Source organism: Cebus imitator, unplaced genomic scaffold (assembly GCF_001604975.1).
Source record: "Cebus imitator isolate Cc_AM_T3 unplaced genomic scaffold, Cebus_imitator-1.0 Scaffold352, whole genome shotgun sequence".
Lineage (NCBI taxonomy): Eukaryota > Metazoa > Chordata > Mammalia > Primates > Cebidae > Cebus > Cebus imitator.
This window is the reverse complement of record NW_016107667.1, coordinates 1,529,488-1,536,417: the sequence shown is the minus strand read 5'-3', so window position 1 is coordinate 1,536,417 and position 6,930 is coordinate 1,529,488. Positions and strand designations below refer to the sequence as shown.

Here is a 6,930-nt window from a genome sequence, read left to right as displayed (position 1 = left end):
CTCGGCTCACCGCAACCTCCGCCTCCTGGGTTCAGGCAATTCTCCTGCCTCAGCCTCCTGAGTAGCTGCGATTACAGGCACGTGCCACCATGCCCAGCTAATGTTTTGTATTTTTAGTAGAGACGGGGTTTCACCATGTTGACCAGGATGGTCTTGATCTCTTGACCTCGTGATCCACCCGCCTCGGCCTCCCAAAGTGCTGGGATTATAGGCGTGAGCCACTGCGCCCGGCCTAGGAGAATTTCTTGAGTTGGGGAGGCAGAGGATGCAGTGAGCTGAGATTGCACCACTGTACTCTAGCATGGGAAGAAACACCTCAAAAAAACAAAAAACAAAATAAAAAAACAAAAACTCGTAACAATTTTTACTAAATTTATTTAAAAATGATAAAGTTTCTACTCAGCTTTTATTTTTGCCTTGTAATATTCAAATTAGTACTTTATCTTAAAGCATTTTATTTTCAGAGTTTTGGTTAGAGGAGTTACATTGAAAAAGCATTTTTTTATATTCTTTCTTTCTTAAAGTTTTTTTAATTATGAGAAACTTCAGACTTAGAAACTGAGCTGTTAGCATATTAAACACCTAAGTCCCTGGCACCTAAATTGAACAATCATTAAGATTTTGTTCCTTTTTTCTTTTTTGCAACTGTACCGTATCTCTGGCATATTATTTCTTCCTTACATATTTCCATATACATCACTGTCCTAGTTGGCCCAGGCTGCCATAACAAAATTCCATAGATGGGGTGGCTTGAAACAACAGACATTATTTGTCACAGTGCTGGAGGCTGGAAGTCTGAGATCAGGCTGCCAGCATGGTCAGGTTCCAGGAGAGACCTCTCCTTGATTTGCATATGGCTGCTGTCTCACTGTGCCATCGAGCTCAGGAGTGTTAGTAATTCTAGCACTTTGAGAGACCAAGGCAGGTGGATCACCTGATGTCAGGAGTTTGAGACCAGCCGGACCAACATGGTGAAACCCCATCGCTACTGAGAATACAGAAATTATCTGGGTGTGGTGGTGGATGTCTTTAATCCCAGCTACTTCGGAGGCTGAGGCAGGAGAATTGCTTGAACCTGGGAGGTGGAGGTTGCAGTGAGTTGAGATCATGCCACTTCGCTCTAGCCTGGGCGAAAGAGTAAAACTCCGTCTGCAAAAAAAAAAAAAAAAAATCCCATTGTGAGCCCCACCATCATTGATGCCTTCCTTTAACCCTAATTACCTGCCAGAGGCGTTACCTCCAAATATCATCACATTGGAGGTCAGGGCTTCAACATACAAATTGTGGGGAACACAATTCAGCCCGTAGCAGTCATGCATTTTTCACATAATCACAATGCATTATCACACCCAACAAAATTAACATAATTCTTCTGTTGTCATTTAAAACTCATTCCAGGCCAGGCATGGTGGCTCATGCCTATAATCCTAGCACTTTGGGAGGCCGAGGTAGGTCAGGAGTCTGAGACCAGCATGGCCAACATGGTGAAACTACATCTCTACTAAAAATACAAATATTAGCTGGGCGTGGTGGTGGGTGCCTGTAATCCTAGCTGCTTGGGAGGCTAAGGCAGGAGAATTGATTGAACCCAGGAGGCAGAGGTTGCAGTGAGCCGAGGTGGCACTACTGCACTTCCGCCTGGGTGACAGAGCAAGACTCCGAAAAAAACAAAATACAAAAACAAAATCCATATTCACATTTCCACAGTCACTTTAGGGAAGGCCTTTTTACAGCTGATTTATTAGAATTGGGAACTCAGAGTATGTTAAATTTGTTAAGCTTTTTAAATCTGGAAGTGGTTTTAAAAGTAGTGTAGTAAGACAACATACTCTGCTCAACCAACGTGTAGCATGAAAAAATAATTTAGAGGAGAGACTGCTATAGAGTTAAATTTACTTATAACAAATGTAATGAGAACTTTTTCTTTGGTTTTCAGTCCTAACAAATCAACTGTAAAAAGATGGAAATCTCCTAAGTTCTGTATAACTCCAGTATGCTGGAAAACTGGTACATATAAATGTTTGAGTTGTAAATTAAAAAAATAACATCTTGAAAGTATTTTCATTAAAGGTTTTATATTTCTAACAAATTATAGTGATATTTTAAAACAGTACCAACAAATTAAATAAAAGATTGAGTAAAGATACTGTTAAAAGTCAAGTCCCCATTTTGTGATATAGCTTTGCAAATTTTTCCAAAGCAGAATTTATCATAATAGTTTAGTGAAACATTGTAAAGAAAAGAACATCACTAAGGTAGTTTTTGTCTCTGCGTTTTCTATTAACTATAGTGAATATTTGATGTGAAATGCCATTCAGATGTGAATTTAACCAGTAGGTGGCAACAAATCAATGTCGGAATTTATTTTTAAGAAAAGTTCAAGAAAAATACTATAAATCTTAAACAAGATATTTGACTTTTTTCCACAAATAAACATTTTGTGCTTTTGGCCTTAGTAAATATTTTTAATTTGAGAATTTGGTATATATTTTATTTTTATATGATACGTAAAGTTCATTCTTTTTTTTTTTTTTAAATAAAAGACAATCTTGCTCTGTCACCAGGGCTGGAGTGCAGTGGCACCATCTCACTGCAACTTTCGCCTCCTGGGCTCAATCAAGCCTCCCACCTCAACCTTTCCAGTGGCTGGGACTAGAGGCACACACCGTCATGACCAATTTTCAGGTTTTTTTTTTTTTTTTTTTTTTTTGTAGATGAGGGTCTCTTTGCGTTGACTATATTGGTCTGAAACTCCTGGGCTCAAGCAATTCTCCTGCCTCTGACTCCTAAAATGCTGGGATTACAGGTATTAGTTACCACATCCAGCCCAAGGTTCATTTTAAAGCTATGAGTTGATTTTTGATAATTCAATTATTTGCTCATAGTTCTTTTAAAAACTGAGTGATACGTTGTTTGCTTTATTATCTTGCGACTATAAATAATCAGACATGGAATTGGGAATTTTTTGTCTTCCTTTATTCGATTTGATAAGAGCCAGGTGAGGTAGCTCACGCCTATAATCCCAGCACTTTGGGAGGCTGAGGCAGGCGAATCATGAGGTCAGGATATTGAGACCATCCTGGCCAAGATGGTGAAACCCTGTCTCTACGAAAATGCAAATATTATCCTGGCATGGTGGTGTGTGCCTGTAATCCCAGCTACTGGGGAGGCTGAGGTAGGGGAATCGCTTGAGCCTGGGAGGCGGAGGTTGAAGTAAGCTGAGATTGCACACTGCACTCCAACCTGGTGACAGAATGAGATTCCATCTCAAAAAAAAAAAGTTTAATAATTATTTGATAATAAGTAGTCTTACTTATGTTTTTGAGATGTGGTCTCACTCTTGTTGCCCAGGCTGGAGTGCAGTGGTGCGGTCTTAGCTCACTGCAGCCTTCACCTCCCAAGTCCAAGCGATTCTCCTGCCCCAGCCTCCCGAGTAGCTGGGCTTACAGACGCCTGTCACCAAGCCTGGCTAATTTTTTTATTTTTGGTAGAGAGGGGGTTTTACCATGTTGGCCAGGCTGGTCTTGACCTCATGACTTCAAGTGATCTACCTGCCTTGGCCTCCCAAGGTGGGATTACAGGCATGAGCCACCACACCCAGCCAATAAATAGTGTTATTTAAGTTAGTAATTTATTTTTTGGAGACCGAGTCTCACTCTTTCTCCCATGCTGGAAGGCTGGAGTGCAATGGCAGGATCTTGGCTCACTGCAACCTCTGCCTCCCAAGTTCAAGCGATTCTCCTGTCTCAGCCTCCCGAGTAGTTGGGATTACAGGTGTGTACCACCACACCTGGCTTTTTTTTTCATTTTTAGTAGAGACTGGGTTTCGCCATGTTTGCTAGTGATCTACCCACCTCAGCCTCCCAAAGTGCTGGGATTACAGACATGAGCCACTGTGCTTGGCCAAACTTTATATGTATTTTAAAACTGGAAACATCATAGCACTGTCTGATAGAAAAGATTGGAAGAAATCAGTGTATATTTATGCGTTATAATGGTATAAATGCAGTAGATTAGTTAGTATTTTTTTTTTTTTTTTTTTGAGACAGAGTTTCTCTCTTGTTACCCAGACTGGAGTGCAGTGGCGCGATCTCAGCTCACCGCCACCTCCGCCTTCTGGGTTCAGGCAATTCTCCTGCCTCAGCCTCCTGAGTAGCTGGGATTAAAGGCATGTGCCACCATGCCCAGCTAATTTTTTTTTTTGTAGTTTTAGTAGAGACAGGGTTTCACCATGTTGACCAGGATGGTCTTGATCTCTTGACCTCTTGATCCATCCGCCTCGGCCTCCCAAAGTGCTGGGATTACAGGCGTGAGCCACCGCGCCCGGCTGATTAGTTAGTATTTTTATCAGTTATGTATCTTTAGGCTAGAATGTTTGGTAAATGGTACATAAAGCATGAAATACTGTTTGTAAACATTTTTAAACAGCTCATTACCAAAAATTGTTAATAAACGTATATGTGTATTCTCTTCTCTCTCTGTCTTCCTCCCTCATAAAACTGTACAAAATGGACTAGCAGGGGGCAGAAAGTAACTACTGCTAGAAGGTAGGAGAGAGATTGGTTCTCAGGATGTATTTTTCAGGAAAGAATGTAGCTGTTTTTTGTAATAGCAGTTTTCATTCCTGAGGGATGGTAATAAATGTTAAAATATTCTTTGTTCTCTAATGTATTGTTTGAATTGAAAATACTGTATGCCATTGAACATAATTCTGAGCAGAGCAGCTGGTGATTACTAAACATTATTTGTCACTCAGATTATAAATTTTGAAGGTCTTTGTTTTATATATTATCTGTATATACAAACTGCTAAATGTTATTAGTGTTTGTTAATACTAAACATTTCTGGGTATTTTCCAATCCATATTCTTACAATTTCTGATGAAAATTTCATACAATTTAGATAGTTTCATAGTTTTAGGCTTTTTGGGTGTGTGTGTGTATGTGTGTGTGTGTGTGTGTGTGTATTACTCCAAGACTTCATGAATTTGTCAGTCATCTTTGGACAGGGGCCATGCTAATCTTTTTTGTATCGTTCCAATTTTAGTAAATGTGCTGCCGAAGAAAGCACTTTTTTAATTTGTTTTTTCTTTTTCGAGATGGAGTCTTACTCTGTTGCCCAGTCTGGAGTGTGTTGGCACAATCTCTGCTCACTGCAGGCTTTATCTCCCACAGTCAAGCCATTCTCCTGCCTGAGTGTCTCTAGTAGCTGGGATTACAGGTGCCTGCCACCACGTCTGGCTATTTTTAGTAGAGATGAGGTTTCACCGTGTTGGCCAGTCTGGTCTTGAACTCCTGACCTCAGGTCGCCTACCCACCTTGGCCTCCCAAAGTGTGGGGATTATAGGCATGGGACTCTAGGCCGGGCCTATGAAGTGAGCACTTAGTTTTTTAAATGCCACTCTGTGGATATCTTTTCTCCCCTCTATAGATATCTTTTGTGCAGTTAGTTTTTAGGTTAGGAAGAGTAAATTATGAACAATGCTAGCTTCTATCATTATTTTCAGATTGTCTTTTAAAAAGAGCAACCAAGTTTACAGTTCTGTTGATTTTGTATATGTACTTGTTTTGCTTCATCCTCATTAACTTTTGGCTTCACATTTTGTTTAGTCTTTTTGGGTGGACATATGCAGATGGCGGTGAGGAACATACATTTCCTTTTGTTGATGATATGTTATATGGGAAGCTGTGTTTTTCTTGGTGCTTTAGAATATCGCCTTTTATCAGTTGCTCTTATTTTGTTGGTGTCACTAAGGTTGATCCTCTTTTGCCTGCCTTGGGCCTTTGTGCTGCTGGCCTTCCCCACGCTTCATCTGGTTGGCGTGTGTTTTTCCTTTTTTTTCTTTTTCTTTTCTATTTTCTTTTAGAGAAGGGGATTCACCCTGTTGGCCAGGCTGAGACTTCTGGCCTCATTGATTGGCCTGCCTCGGCCTCCCAAAGTGCTGGGATTACAGGTGTGAGCCGCCTGGCCAAGGTATGTGTTCCTCCTTTGGTCATCAGCTTTGATGTCATGCTTTGGAGACTTTCATGGCCATTCCAGCTGCTGTTTCTCCTAAGTTCGTATTACCTTGGAGATATCTGTCTTTTCCTGTAGCACTTATTTACTGCAACTTTCCGTATGCTTTTTGAGCTATTTACTGGGTTTTCTGCTAGGCTTCAATTCTAGCAGATGAGGGCTCGTGTGCGTTATTCAAACTCTGAAAAATCAGGGCCTAGCACAGTTTGTGAAATGTTGTGTATGCATTTAAAAAGTATTTACTGAAGGAGCGAAGTTTGCAAAGGTTTAAGTTTTTATATGTCAGAACTCATTTAACTTTATTATTCATCTCTCGTCTCTTTACTCAGAAATGATTTTTTCTCCTTCTCTCCCCCAAAGCCAGTTTATGCTTTTAGGATCAATAGTTTCTATTATGGGTTATTTTTTATTTTATTTATTATTTATTTTATTATTTTTTTTCTGAGACGGAGTTTCGCTCTTGTTACCCAGGCTGGAGTGCAATGGCGCGATCTTGGCTCATCGCAACCTCCGCTTCCTGGGTTCAGACAATTCTCCTGCCTCAGCCTCCTGAGTAGCTGGGACTACAGGCACGCGCCACCATGCCCAGCTAATTTTTTTTTTTGTAGTTTTAGTAGAGACGGGGTTTCACCATGTTGATCAGGATGGTCTTGATCTCTTGACCTCATGATCCACCCGCCTCGGCCTCCCAAAGTGCTGGGATTACAGGCGTGAGTCACCGCACCCGGCTTATTTTTTATTTTTAACTCTTTGATGCATCTGAACTTTTTTGTTGAATATAGTATGAAATATGATCTAAATCAATTGTGTAGTAACTGTTTAAGTATATTTATTACATATTATTTTGTCGTTATTTGTGGTTATTATTAGGATCTACCATTTAAATCTAGAAATATTGTCTTAGTCTATGAATAT

The 6,930-nt window shown here is 40.3% G+C and overlaps 1 protein-coding gene and 1 non-coding gene across 11 annotated transcripts in view; one reads left to right on the top strand and one right to left on the bottom strand.

Moving 5' to 3' along the window:
- SRPK2 (SRSF protein kinase 2) overlaps positions 1-6,930 on the top strand; it is a 277,462-nt gene that overhangs the window by 42,648 nt on the left and 227,884 nt on the right. The window lies entirely within an intron of this gene.
- LOC119467929 lies at positions 4,964-5,070 on the bottom strand. The gene has a single exon (XR_005196558.1). It is a non-coding gene; the product is annotated as a U6 spliceosomal RNA (small nuclear RNA).